The following is a 12,819-nucleotide window of genomic DNA, read 5'->3' as shown; positions in this document are numbered from 1 at the left end:
GTCGTTTCAGCTATATCCTGTGTGTGTGCTGATATCTGGACACCATACTCTGTTGCAAAGCACATGTGCTGATAGAGATTCATTGACTGTTGAGAGAACATCGCCATCTTGTGGCTAAAATGAGCAACAGTCCTGCTTTCTACTATAATACTTAACCCTTGATGGAAACATCTGCAGGACATTGCAACACTACGAAATTCCTGTGCACAGGTCAGCCCAGGACTGAGTGGAAAATATGGTAACGTTACCGGGCATAATATTGGTGCACCAAATGTTTTAGATGATGTTAATGTTATGTGATTTACCTAAGAATTGATTTATTAATATTGAAGGTATGACATTCAGTGTTAGTGGTACCGCTGCAATTCAAGTTAACTCAGCAGTAGATGCTAAAAGTGGGGCGCCTGACCCATAGGGAATAGCATGGTACCCTTAAACACCTGAATAAGAAGTAGCCCTCTAGTCGGCGCGGTAGTGACCGTAAGAGTCTTGATGGGTTATCATTGATGGTTTTTGCATCATCACCAGTCAGATATTGTTAACGTGAAAGTAGTAACTGTGATTACCAGTGTGCCTTACTAGACAATGTGCATTGAAGATGTTATCGTTATTCTGCCTTATACTCACCAGGTGTATGTCATATGTTAAATGCTATTGTGCTCTATGCTGATCAGACGCATTATTTTGACATTACTATTGAGCTGAAGGGGTCAGTGGTGCGGTGTCTTACCGAAACTACCCTTACCGCATTCTCAATAAACCCAAGTTGTTTGACCAATCCTTGTCCCTTTCATTGAAGTATTTATCTCCTGACCACCGGATATCCGAACAGAAAAGAACCTGACTAGTGGCTGGAGGACAAGGTAAGGGAAGGATTCCCATCAGTACTCGACCACCACACATTTATAAAGAAACTAATGTGTTATACTTATTCCAATAGGCCGTCAGAGGCGTGAACAACATGAGGCCATGGAGGAGCATGAGGAGGTGGAGGAGGCGCACAGGGAGGAGCCTGAGGTGGAGGAGGCACCCAGGGAGGAGCCTGAGGAGGAGGAGATGGAAGAGGCGCCCAGGAAGGAACCTTTGGAGGAGGCACCCAGGGAGGAGCATGAGGAGGTGGAGGAGGCACACAGGGAGGAGCCTGAGGTGGAGGAGGCACCCAGGGAGGAGCCTGAGGTGGAGGAGATGGAAGAGGTGCCCAGGAAGGAACCTGTGGAGGAGGCACCCAGGGAGGAGCATGAGGAGGTGGAGGAGGCAACCAGGGAGGTGCCTAAGGAGGAGGAGGTGCCCAGGGAGGAGCCTGAGGAGGTGCCCAGGGAGGAGCCTGAGGAGGAGGAGGAGATAGAGGAGGCACCCAGAGAGGAGCCTGCAGGGGTGGAGGAGGCAGTGGGTTCGTCGACAAGGGAGAAGGAGGAGGCCCATGTGGAGGCTTTTGTGGAATGTAAGTATTTTTAACAAACAATCTGATATTTTTGTTTTTGTGAGTAGGCCCATTGTAGTCATTATAAGACACTGTTTTCCCACATGCCATTTGCCCAATAGCTAGTTATCCATTCCAAAAACTACTACTAAGGTGTTTAGCATCCCATTAACCTTTGCAAACATTTTAAATTTACGTCACACTTTACACCTTCGCTGATTACGTCAAACTTAACCCCAAGAAGTAGTTTAGTAATAGTAGTTTAATAACGTAAGCATGCTAAAAAAAAAATATTTCCTTGTTTTTAACAGCTCAAGAACACTCTAGAACAGGGGAGGTGAAACCAGCATCGGTGGGTTCGCTCATCCAAAAACTAATATAAATATTTTATAAAATATAATGAAAAAATTAAAAATACAAAAAACTAAAAAACAATTTCAGATTTAGAAAAATTATATGGTTCGGTTTAATTTTTATTTTTTTTAAGTAATCTGTTTTTTGCCTATTTTACATGTTGTTGCCTATTTTCCATTTTTATATATAAAATAAAAATGTGTGTCTTAAATTGTAATTATGAAACATGTATTCATGTCACTTTTGCAAATAATGATTGTACATTTATCACATACATTAAGATTTATTTTTCATGGGTCACAACATTGGCAAAGGTTCAAAGTTCCAATTTGGCTAACTTTTTTCCCTTATTCAAAATTAAGACAGAGAAGGGCATGGTTGAGAATTGAACTCATGACCCCAGTGCTGTAAGGCAGAAGTGCTAGCCACTAAGCTACAATGCTGCTGGATAGTGGCTGGACAGTTTTTTTTGTACAATTGAGTACATAACATAACATACAAGCCGTAGATGAAGAAAAAAACAAGGTTTCAAGACAAAATAAAAATAGTTTAATTTACCTCAAAGGAGCCTATCCCCTCCAAATCAACCCACCCCCCTCTGAGTCTTAGGCCATTCATAGTAATAGATGTCAGCAGGCACATAATAATGTGAATGTGACCTGTGGGCAGGGCCGGATTAAGGGAATGGAGGCCCCTGGGCTAAGGGGGCCTCCATTCCCCCGTGAGGCCCCCCCCTCCCCGTGATCTGAGCTGCCCTACTATTATTTAGCTCTTACATCTGTTGCACACATGCTGCATTGTTGAGTTTCTCGCTCTAGTCTATAGAATGTATTTATTATTCTAAATGAGCGTTAGTGGTTAGCCAGTCCACCTTCCAACAATGGAGTCGTGAGTTCGATTCCTGACTCATTTTGTAACGGTGAGGACACAAATTTTTAGCATATATTAATTTTAATATAAATATGCATGTTTATATATGCTAGCAAATTAGTTGAATTTGGATCCACATGTGCTCAGTTCAACTCAAACATATTATATGTTGGTGATTAAAAAGGTGTGTTGGTTTAACTGAGTAACACTTTAAAATCATTTATCAAAGTTAATCTAATTATATAAATGCTAACACGATTAATAAGGTAACAAAAATTCTATACAATATACACTCGATTGATTGTGTTTTAACATTTGTAAACAAACTCTTCACACCTCCTACATTTGCCGTTACGTAATACCGCTTTATCTTTAAATAAGAAGCGGATCATAAGATGAGTATGTTAACATGGACTGACTGCTTAAGATCCATTGCATCTTATTTTCCATTGCTTAAACGACTTAATATGGGCATGTCTTTGAACTTCCGTTTCTTGAATTGCGAATTTCTTATCTCCCCGTTTGTTCTTAAAATACTCATAGCAACCTATGCACAAGATAAAATCAGTAATGAATCCGGCCCATTGTGTCCTTTCTATAGGACTTCCTCAGGGGATTTAATATGGTGGTCGCTTTGTTCCACTTGTATGTTATAATTTCCTGGAGTGTTCATATTCCTGGGCATGCATGGGTCACATTTTATTATGCATACACTGCATTATTACATAGATGGCTGTCAGTTGTAACTATGACAGAATGGTTACAATAATGCTCATAAGAAACAGTTTAATCAAAATAGATACATTTAATAAAACTCATAACACACCTATAACTAGAAATACACTAAAAATCAAATAGACTGTAAAAACAAGTAATGATAATTAGAAATAGCTGGGAATGACTCAGAATAACAGGTAGAAAAATTGTTAAATTGACTTGAAAAGTGTAGAACCCAGTTCAATATATTTGAATCTGTAAAATCCTCTTTAAATTATGATGAAACCACTGAAGCTATGTATCGTCTCCTTAAGAAAGAACTCTGCTTGTAACCGGTTCCAATGACCGCTCACTCGGACATATTTGGCAAAAGCCAACAGGAGCTGAATAAGGATCTAACGGAGTGCTACTAACCGTTGTATTAGTTTCAACAGTATCTTAGAGGCTATAGTTACCACACAGTGCCCACCAATGAATAGGGTTCATCAGATAATAATTTCCGTCCTTCAGCATCTGCAGGAACAAAAGTTCTGCCCGGAACAAACACACTTTGATGCGTTTCGCCTAACTCAGATGAACTTTTTCAAAGATAGTTATTTGTCTCACTTCTTCTTTGTTCTCACAATAAAATTGTCTTAGTATAAATTTGTACTTAGAAATAAATTACATTAATGAAATAAACTTTCATAGTAAAAATATTAGAGATGAGCTGTTCGGATTATGTGAAATCCGACAAAATCCAACGTCGGGTATCCAAATGAAACAGAGTCGTGACTGCCAAGTCGGATGTCAAAACGAGGCAAAACGTGATTTCCGTGATTTCCATTTTGTAAAACTCTTGTGAGGTTTGGATTGCCATCTTTTGTATATATAGTCTGCCTCTCAAGTACCATTTTAGAACAGACAGCATGTAGATGCGGTTCTCTGCTCATAAAAAAAAGCGTTCAGCATGAACCAGGGACATAGGAAACCAATAGAATCCTGTCATTATTGTAAAGCAGGTCGTAGAGAATAGTCAGCTACAATAGTTTGCTGATCATTTGCTTTTAATTTCAATCTGAATTAGACTTTACACAGACTAGTGGCTACTGGTTGTTGTTAATGCATTGCATCTTTATTATAGTACTAAACAGTATATACAGACTGAGTTAGATATCATTCTGAACTAATTAGTATATTCTTTGAGAAAAACAGTGTGCTTTTACTGTAAGACTATTAGCAGCAGAATCCAAAAAAGAAACAGATTTCTTTCTTTTAAATTTTTTTTTTTTTTTTTTTAGTGAAAGTAATCGTTTGGGGGGGGGCAGTGACAACTGAAATAATTTGAATAAAGTTGAACTGGCTGACCAAGTATTCATAGTGGGTCTCAGCTGCGAGGACTGACTGCTTCAGAATGTCAATCTCTGCTTCAGGTATCTATGATCTATTTTGCAAAGTGTCACACTGCATATCTACCCCAGCAGGGTCCATTACTGGAGGAGCAAAATATCATTGTCTGGCAGCTCCCAGGCAAGAACCACTTGACTGTGGTAGCTATCCTGCTCCTGTCAAGCACTCATTGAATCGGCTCACATCTACACTGGTTTTGAGCCATCCACAACCTATTTTACTTGAGAAGAGCAGCAGACCATGCCCTGTGGCCAGACATCTCTTCTTGAGTCTGGCCGAAGTTACATTATTGTGGTTTGTTTCTCCCCAAGAACTTTTTTTTTGCATATAATCCAATTCTCCCTTATATAGCTTCTCACCGAGTAAGTCCTGCCGACTCTTTCCAATGTTTTTTTTCATTGCGTGCTCTCTGCTTCCCTTTTACAATGTCTCACAGGGAGAAATAGTCAGCTCATCCTTACTTTAATGCTTTATTTTTTTTTTCTTCCAAGAAACTAGATAAACAACCTAACACCACTCAGCAATGCAGCAGAGCCAGTCCAGTCTAGTGACCCAAGCCCTCCCAGGATTTCTACTTGGCCTCTTGAAATCTATCCCCCTGATGCAACATACTCTGATCTGATGATTGACGGCACCGCAAGCACTGCAACCAAAAGCTGCCCCAGGGAGTCAATTTCCGTAGATACGTTTACACTACAAAGGAGAAAATTGTACAGATAGCTAGTATTGTTCATTCCTTCAGCTCAGTTGAGTTGAATTTTCATTGAGTTTCTCATCGGTAACTTTTCAGAAAAGAAGACACCTTTAAATATCCTCAATACTCTTGTTCCATTTCTAAGTCTTTACAGAAACCAGGCACTATTTCCCAAAAATCCTCAAGAGGGTGTGGACATCTTGGGAAAGCTTGGCCTGGCAACATTCCTTTTTCCACACCTTCTCAACCTGCTTCTCCTCATTCACTAAAGCTGACTGCCCCCTTACTGGAATGGGAAAAGCTGTCACCAGTTGTTGGACCTGCCTTGAGACTTGTCTATGGACACTTCCATGTAGACAGCTATTTGTTTACATTTACCCATGTTCTCTAAAATTACCTTTTTCCATGGTTTTCTTTTAGCTTTCTTGTTCTCTCTCTTTACAGTCTTTGGTCTCTCCAGCCAATTGACCAAGATGTGCTGAGGTTGTCATACTTCAGGATGAAAACCATTTGAAGATGCTTGTAAAGTATCTATGTCTTCAGAATGTCTTTTGTGGTTTGGTCAAGTCTGCACCCTCCCTCCTTTTCTTTTCTTTTTTTTTTTTTCTTTCCATCCAATTTTGCAGTTTGTGCCTGTGGAGTTGTTACACTCTTGCTCATCTCCCACTCACTAGTTTGCTGTTTACCTGACCCCACTGCATGGGTTTTGTTTGTTACACGAACTGTCTCTCTGAAATTTGTTTTAATTCTACCTATACTGGTCTGTTAGACTGTTTAAGCTTGCACTACGGTTTTCAGTTTTTTTGCTACCATGTTGTTGGTGCCCAGTTCTACCCGACTTGGCCTTGCTATGGCTGCCTCCCCTTCATGCCTGAGGTTAGCATGCTCTCACCTGCCCCTTCTACCTCTTTCTACTACCAACTCTTTCCTTTTATCTTCCCCTTTTGTCTCACATCTACCGCTCCCTATGTTAGTCCTTTTTCTCTTCATTTATGCCTAGGTCCACCTCTGCACCACTTGGGTGTCGCATACATTTTTGACTACAACTAAATTGGTAACTTCATTGAGTTTTTTACTTGAGGTTGCTCTCCCCACAGAGGTATCTCTCTATGATCCTCTTATACTTTTGACTCTTAATGTAAAGGGGTTGAGGTCAACAGTATGTGGCCTTCTTGCAGGAAATGTATTGCCAATTAAGCATATTATTAAATTCACAGATATCGCTAACTGGCCCCACCTAGGGGTTGACAATAGGTATTTTATTAACACAATTCCTTTCTATTTATACATTCTTTTCTCTATTTTTAATATTTCACCGCTATGAACCAAGGCTCATATTAAATTGCTTGGGGTATTTATAATTTATTATAAACAGATTTTAATGATATAAATTAATAAAGATATAATACCAAGGATTGTAAGTTAATTGGAAATTATTCTTTTCCTTTTTGGATGGGAGTGCCTTCTTCTATTTCCAATTGTTTCCAACTTGTACTTCAGAAATCTAAGGGATCTAACAAAGTTGGGCACCTTTCATTTTTCGGCCCTTCAGTCTTTGCATGGGTTCACAAGGGAGCAATCTCACCAGCATTTCCAAGTCAGGCACTTCTATCAGACTTCTAGCGAATGTCTTTCAGGCAGGTATTTTACACAATTAGAAAGAAACTGTCTTGAGATCACTCCTCCAAGGGTCTTATTTGGACTCTCTGCAATGCGCTATTGGTATCACATTCCAGCTATAAGGACCCACACAAAAATAATTGGGAAGTGTATATTGGGGCTACTCTTAACTCGGAGGAATGATCTAATATTTGGAAAGGGGCAGCTAACTCTTCCATAAATCTGAGGATCAAGTAAAATCCTTATAAATTGCTTTTCAGATGGTACTAGGTCGAATCCAAACTACACAATATGTTCCCAAACATATCTAATTGCTGTTAGTGGAATTGTGGCCACAGTGGATGTTTTCTGCATATCTCATCAAGCTGTCCCAAACTGCAGCCATTGTGGACAAAAATCACCAGTTTCATTTTCACTATTATATCTGTCATGGTTTAGAAAAATCCCAAATGTATTCTTCTCCCCCACCCACCCCAATTGTCTCTAAAATAGACTTAATAGGCATATCATTAGTTTTGTCACTTGCCAGGTTGCTTGTGACCTGGTAGAAGCCAAGCTCTCCTTCTTTACTCCGTTTTCAGAAATTCCTGTTTCTTTCCACAAGATCTGTGCTCCAAGGGTCTCCTCTCAGGGCACCCACTGCCCAATTTTGAAGTATTGTCGTTAGCTCCCAGAGTATCCTTTCTCTATATTTCTTTATGTCAGTACTCTTATCTGTGATTCCTGGTGTGGCTGACTCCCAAGTGGACTCTCCTTATCCCTGTCCCCTTACCTTTTCCTATCCTCCCTTCTCATTAACTAATATACCAACAAACTTACCCTCTATTTACCATCTACCATATCTGAGTTTTCAGGGATGCATCAAATTACAGAATTAATGATTATAATAGCGTGTCTGTGCTCCTTTAGGCTCCGCTCTATAGAGACATCCATTTATGACCCTCATAAAATGGACCAGTGGGTCTTTAACAGCTGCAGCTTGTAATTACTGGGACAGGCTTAAAAATAATATCTATCAGACATATTAATCAATGGTTAGGACCTAATCTCTAATAACAGTATTAAGCAATAAGTCTGCCATCATTATACAAACTATAGGGCTAGATCATAAAATCTTGATATAAAAGGCTGTATAAAATCTATTATTAGTAAAGCAGCCAAACAGTTGGCTCTATCTTTGATTTATGAGGATTTTTTGTATTTTAACTATAGATTTCTAAGCCAATATGAATCTAAATGCTCTACTGAAGTATAATAAATAATATTTGTAACATCTATTATTTTTCTACAATATTAACATTTAGGGGCATATTCAATTCTCGGCGGAAACGCCGAGAATCTCGCGGTCCGCGCACGAATACCGTTATTACGGTAATCATGGGCGGGAAAAAACGTTAATACGGTAATTTACTCGCTGGATTTCATCTCGCAGCTCCCTGAGCCGCGAGCTGAAATACAGCTATCTATTACCGTATTAACTGTAATAGTTTTTCGGCGGCGCGGAAAAAAAAGAATTGAATATGCCCCTTAATTGTTACAGTGCATGATCTACTTTATTATAAGGTATAATGAGGATCAATATAAATACAAATGCTTATATTAAATGAGCCTTGAGGTGACTAGGTAGCAATGCTACCATTTTAATAGAACATCATTTAAGTTACCCAATAGTATTTTCAAAATGTTTACATATTTCGCTGTTTCAGAATAATATGGGGATGAGATATGATCATTCTCCGGGGCATATTCAATTAGCTTTTAAAATCGTGGTAACGCGCCGGAACAGCCGCGAAACGTAATACACGTTACCGCAATAACGTGGATTTTCGTTCGCAGCCCATAGGGTTGCGTACGAAAATCCGCGTTAATGCGGTACCGTATTACCGGCAAGAACGCGCACTTTTCACGGTAACGCGCGTTACCGCAAATCGGAAAGCTAATTGAATATGCCCCGGTCCGTTTTTAATGTATATCAATAAAGCGTAATGTATATTTTATCCAATATAGTATAAATTACTAAAATCATTGAGTGCCTGATATACACACATTTTCCTTTCTTTTGCTCTGTTTTGGAATTTAATATATGTGTGGGTGCACCTCCCTTTATGAAGAAGAGTCAAGCATATTAGTAATAATTTATATACGTCAAATAAGGGATTAATGATTTCTCTTAGTGCGATGTTAGAATTTACTGTACCTATCCTCCCTTCCGCCTACTTTCTTGCCCCTCTGCATGCCCTTCCTCACACCTTACCCTTTCTCGTTTATGACTTAGTTATGGCTGGAATCTCCACTCATATTTCCTGGCACTCCACAGAGGTGTGAGGACAATTGAGCAGAGATTCCTACCATCATTGTCGGCAATGTTCACAACACGATGTCTGCTGGCAATTGAATGTCCCCCATAATGTCAAGTTTTCTCAGGAGTATATTACCCAAAATCAGATTCATAGGTAGAATATTCCAGTGTTTTTTTTAATGTTCTCCTTTGTCTCTTTTCATCATTATTATACTCAGTAATAAAAGGAATTCCTTTTTTAATTGTCTATTTTTGTAATCCAACTGATGTTTCCTATCAAGTTGTTTTTTGGCTTATCAGTCAATGTTCTTAGGGTAGCCTCTGTCTCCAAATATCTGCGCATAAATAGATAATCGTTGATCACAAATGGTTGTGGTTCTACAGGTTATATGGTTCTTAGTGATCTGTAGTCCCTCCCTATGCTAGGTCTGTTATACAGATTATATGCAAACTAAGGGGGGTATTCAATTTTTAGCGTTAACGAAAAAAAACGAGCGCTCAAAAAATATATAATATACCGTTTATACGGTAATATTGCACGCAAAATGGGGTTAATACTGTAGTTTACTCGCGGAATAAAGGTTATAGCAGCAATTTCAATCAATTTATAAAAAGGTTTTTTTTTTTTAACTTTCTCTAATGTACCATTCTACATTATTACAATATCATCAGTATACTGTTTATGCATTATATTCTGAATACGGATTATTGGTGTAAATAAATTCAAGATAAAATCTTTATACAAACTTGTTGATGAAGGTCAAAAATATTAAATTACTAATAAAAAATATATTATCCTTACTAAGCTCAGGATTGAGTTATTAAAACTCTACTCAAGTTATAATCCCTTTGTCATGTTCTATTGAAGTAGCCACCAAAAATCCACTTGCCACGTAGAGTTTTCTATTATTTAAGTAGCATGGTGGCATCTATCAACTACAAAGGCAGTTGTGTTATATATTTGTTAAACCAAGTGTCCACACGCCGAAGCTTTAGCGGATATTGAGTCAGTACCCTCAATAACCCACCTTCCTGGTGAGATTTATGAATGAGTAATACATAGGAATGGTAGGATAAATTTGTAAAATATATTGATATTCTTTTGTTGTGATTAAATTCTTAGCATTGTCCAAAAATTATTTTAGGGCCTTGACAAATTCTATAATCTGCAGCATTGTTTTTATCATTAAGTAATGTTTTAGCCTCTTATATATATTCCTGTTTATTAACTTCTCCACCTTCCCTCACCCTTGTCAGCTTGTTTTATCATCATTTCCTGGATCTCCAAAAGGTCTTTAAAGGCTAATTTGTCATACAGTTTAAGATTACCCCTTGACATTCCTTTTAGTCTGGTTCACACATAAATCTTTTTTAACCAGTTTGTAGAAAACGTCAATATGATGACATATAGATTCTACTGAATAGAATTTGAAATTGGGTTTCAATCCTGGTTTGGAGGAATGGAGGTTGTGTCACTAACTGTACCATCACTTAAGAGTTAATATTCTAATGAATTTGCTCAACCTACTAAGTCATTAGGTTTTTGATTGCAAATGATAACCCCATACCACTTAGTGTTTTGATTAATTGAAAATCACATGTATTTTGGGATCAATAGATTTTAATGCAAGTTTCTTCTTTTGACATCCCTTATCCACCCTCCACTTCCCTTTCCTATCTACAACATTCATTTTGTTCACGGAGTCTGGCTGTGATTGATTTTCAATCTCTTCATCCCTGTAGAGTAATGGAAGCTAGAGTCCCTGGAGGCCTGAAACACTGCCTATGGTATGTGATCATAGCGTGTAAACATCTCTGGGTTAGGTTTTAGGATTTGGTTTATGCTTCAGGCCACGTGATCCCTGTCCATAAGGAATTACCTTGGTTGTCGATCAAGCAAGAATACCTAAACTATTCCAGTAATAAAAGTTTAATATGTGCGCCTTCCAGTATATCTTTAGGATGGAGGTTATAGTGTTGCTCACTAGTTCTTTGTGTGCCGCTTGGAGTCCTAGAAACTGAGAGAGAAGGCTTTGAACCTAGGACCCCAGATTTGTTGTTAATTTTGTTCCAGATAGTAAAGTGTAATAATATTTCCTTGATGCCCTAACTATTATACTATAAACTTTACATGCCACGTGGAAACTACTCTTGATTGCAAGTTTGCAGGACATGGAATTCAGGGAAACGTCACTTCACGATGCAAGCTAACAAATGGAATTGAGAAGCCAACTCTTTACATCTGGAGTCAGGGCTGAAGTTACTTAATAGAAGTCTGAAGGGCCACAACCTCTGGTGCCCTAAGACCCACCCCATTTGCGTTCCACACATTTTAAACAGAGCATTCTGTAGCTTCACCACTTGGATTACAGATCAGAATATAATGCCAATATCTTACACAATTCACCCCCATCCCATTTAGAATGACTTCAGTTGATGCTTATTTTAAGCCACCTCTTAAAACGTTTACTGTTCCTAGGCACAGACCTATTGTGCCTAATAGTAAATCTGGCCAAGTCTTTTTTTGCATTATAAACAAGAAATGCTAGGACTGGTAGACCAGTAGACAGTGCAGCATTAAATGTATTCTACCCCAAAAAATATTATTTCCATAGATATTACACAGAATTAAACATTTCATGAGCCCTTAGAGGGATCTTGTCTAAGCCGGATAGTATAGCTAACTCTCTTAAACTGCGTGGCTTCCCTCAGATTTCATGGAAGTGCAATCGTCCCTAGAGCAACCCTTTACCACTGAAGAATTAGAAGGACCCATAATATCCCCATCTCATGGAAAGGGTCCCAAACCTAATGGGTTCTCCATCTCTTACTATGAAACCTTCAAGGATAAATGAATACCTCTACTACTCTAGGCATATTACAAGGTCTTTTACCAATGGTAATTTTCTAGGCAGTCATTGGAGGCCCACATCCAAGTGCTCAGAGAATCTTCCTTGTGCTTCAAGCTATAGGCCTACATTCCTTTTAAATAAAGATGTCAAATTATTTGCATAGACTAATACTAACCACCTAAAGTTGCTCTTGCCAGAATTAATCCACAACTGTCTGCTAGGTTTCGTGCCTGGCCAGGAGTTACAGGATAATACCACAAAGGTCATAGATCTTTTTCATCACATCTCAGATCACGAAGTACAAGCCTTATTACTGTCTGCAGCTGATGAAAAGACTTACTATCTACAGGTGCAGAATAGGCAATTCATGACTGGGGTTCTGGAGTACATGGAACTGGGTCTTTACTGACACCCCTCAGCCAGGAAAAAGATCAACATAATAAAACCAAATACTTTACCAAGTATTTTTTACATTCTCCAGGCAGTCCCAACTATGGCCTTATCTGTTTGGAGTTGGTATGTTCTCCTCTGGGTTCTCCTGTTTTCTCCCACACTCCAAAAACATAGCGGTAAGCTAATTGGCAACTATCAAATTGACGCTAGT

This window comes from Mixophyes fleayi, chromosome 3 (genome assembly GCF_038048845.1).
Source record: "Mixophyes fleayi isolate aMixFle1 chromosome 3, aMixFle1.hap1, whole genome shotgun sequence".
Taxonomy (NCBI): Eukaryota; Metazoa; Chordata; class Amphibia; order Anura; family Limnodynastidae; genus Mixophyes; species Mixophyes fleayi.
This window is presented reverse-complemented; position numbering follows the sequence as displayed.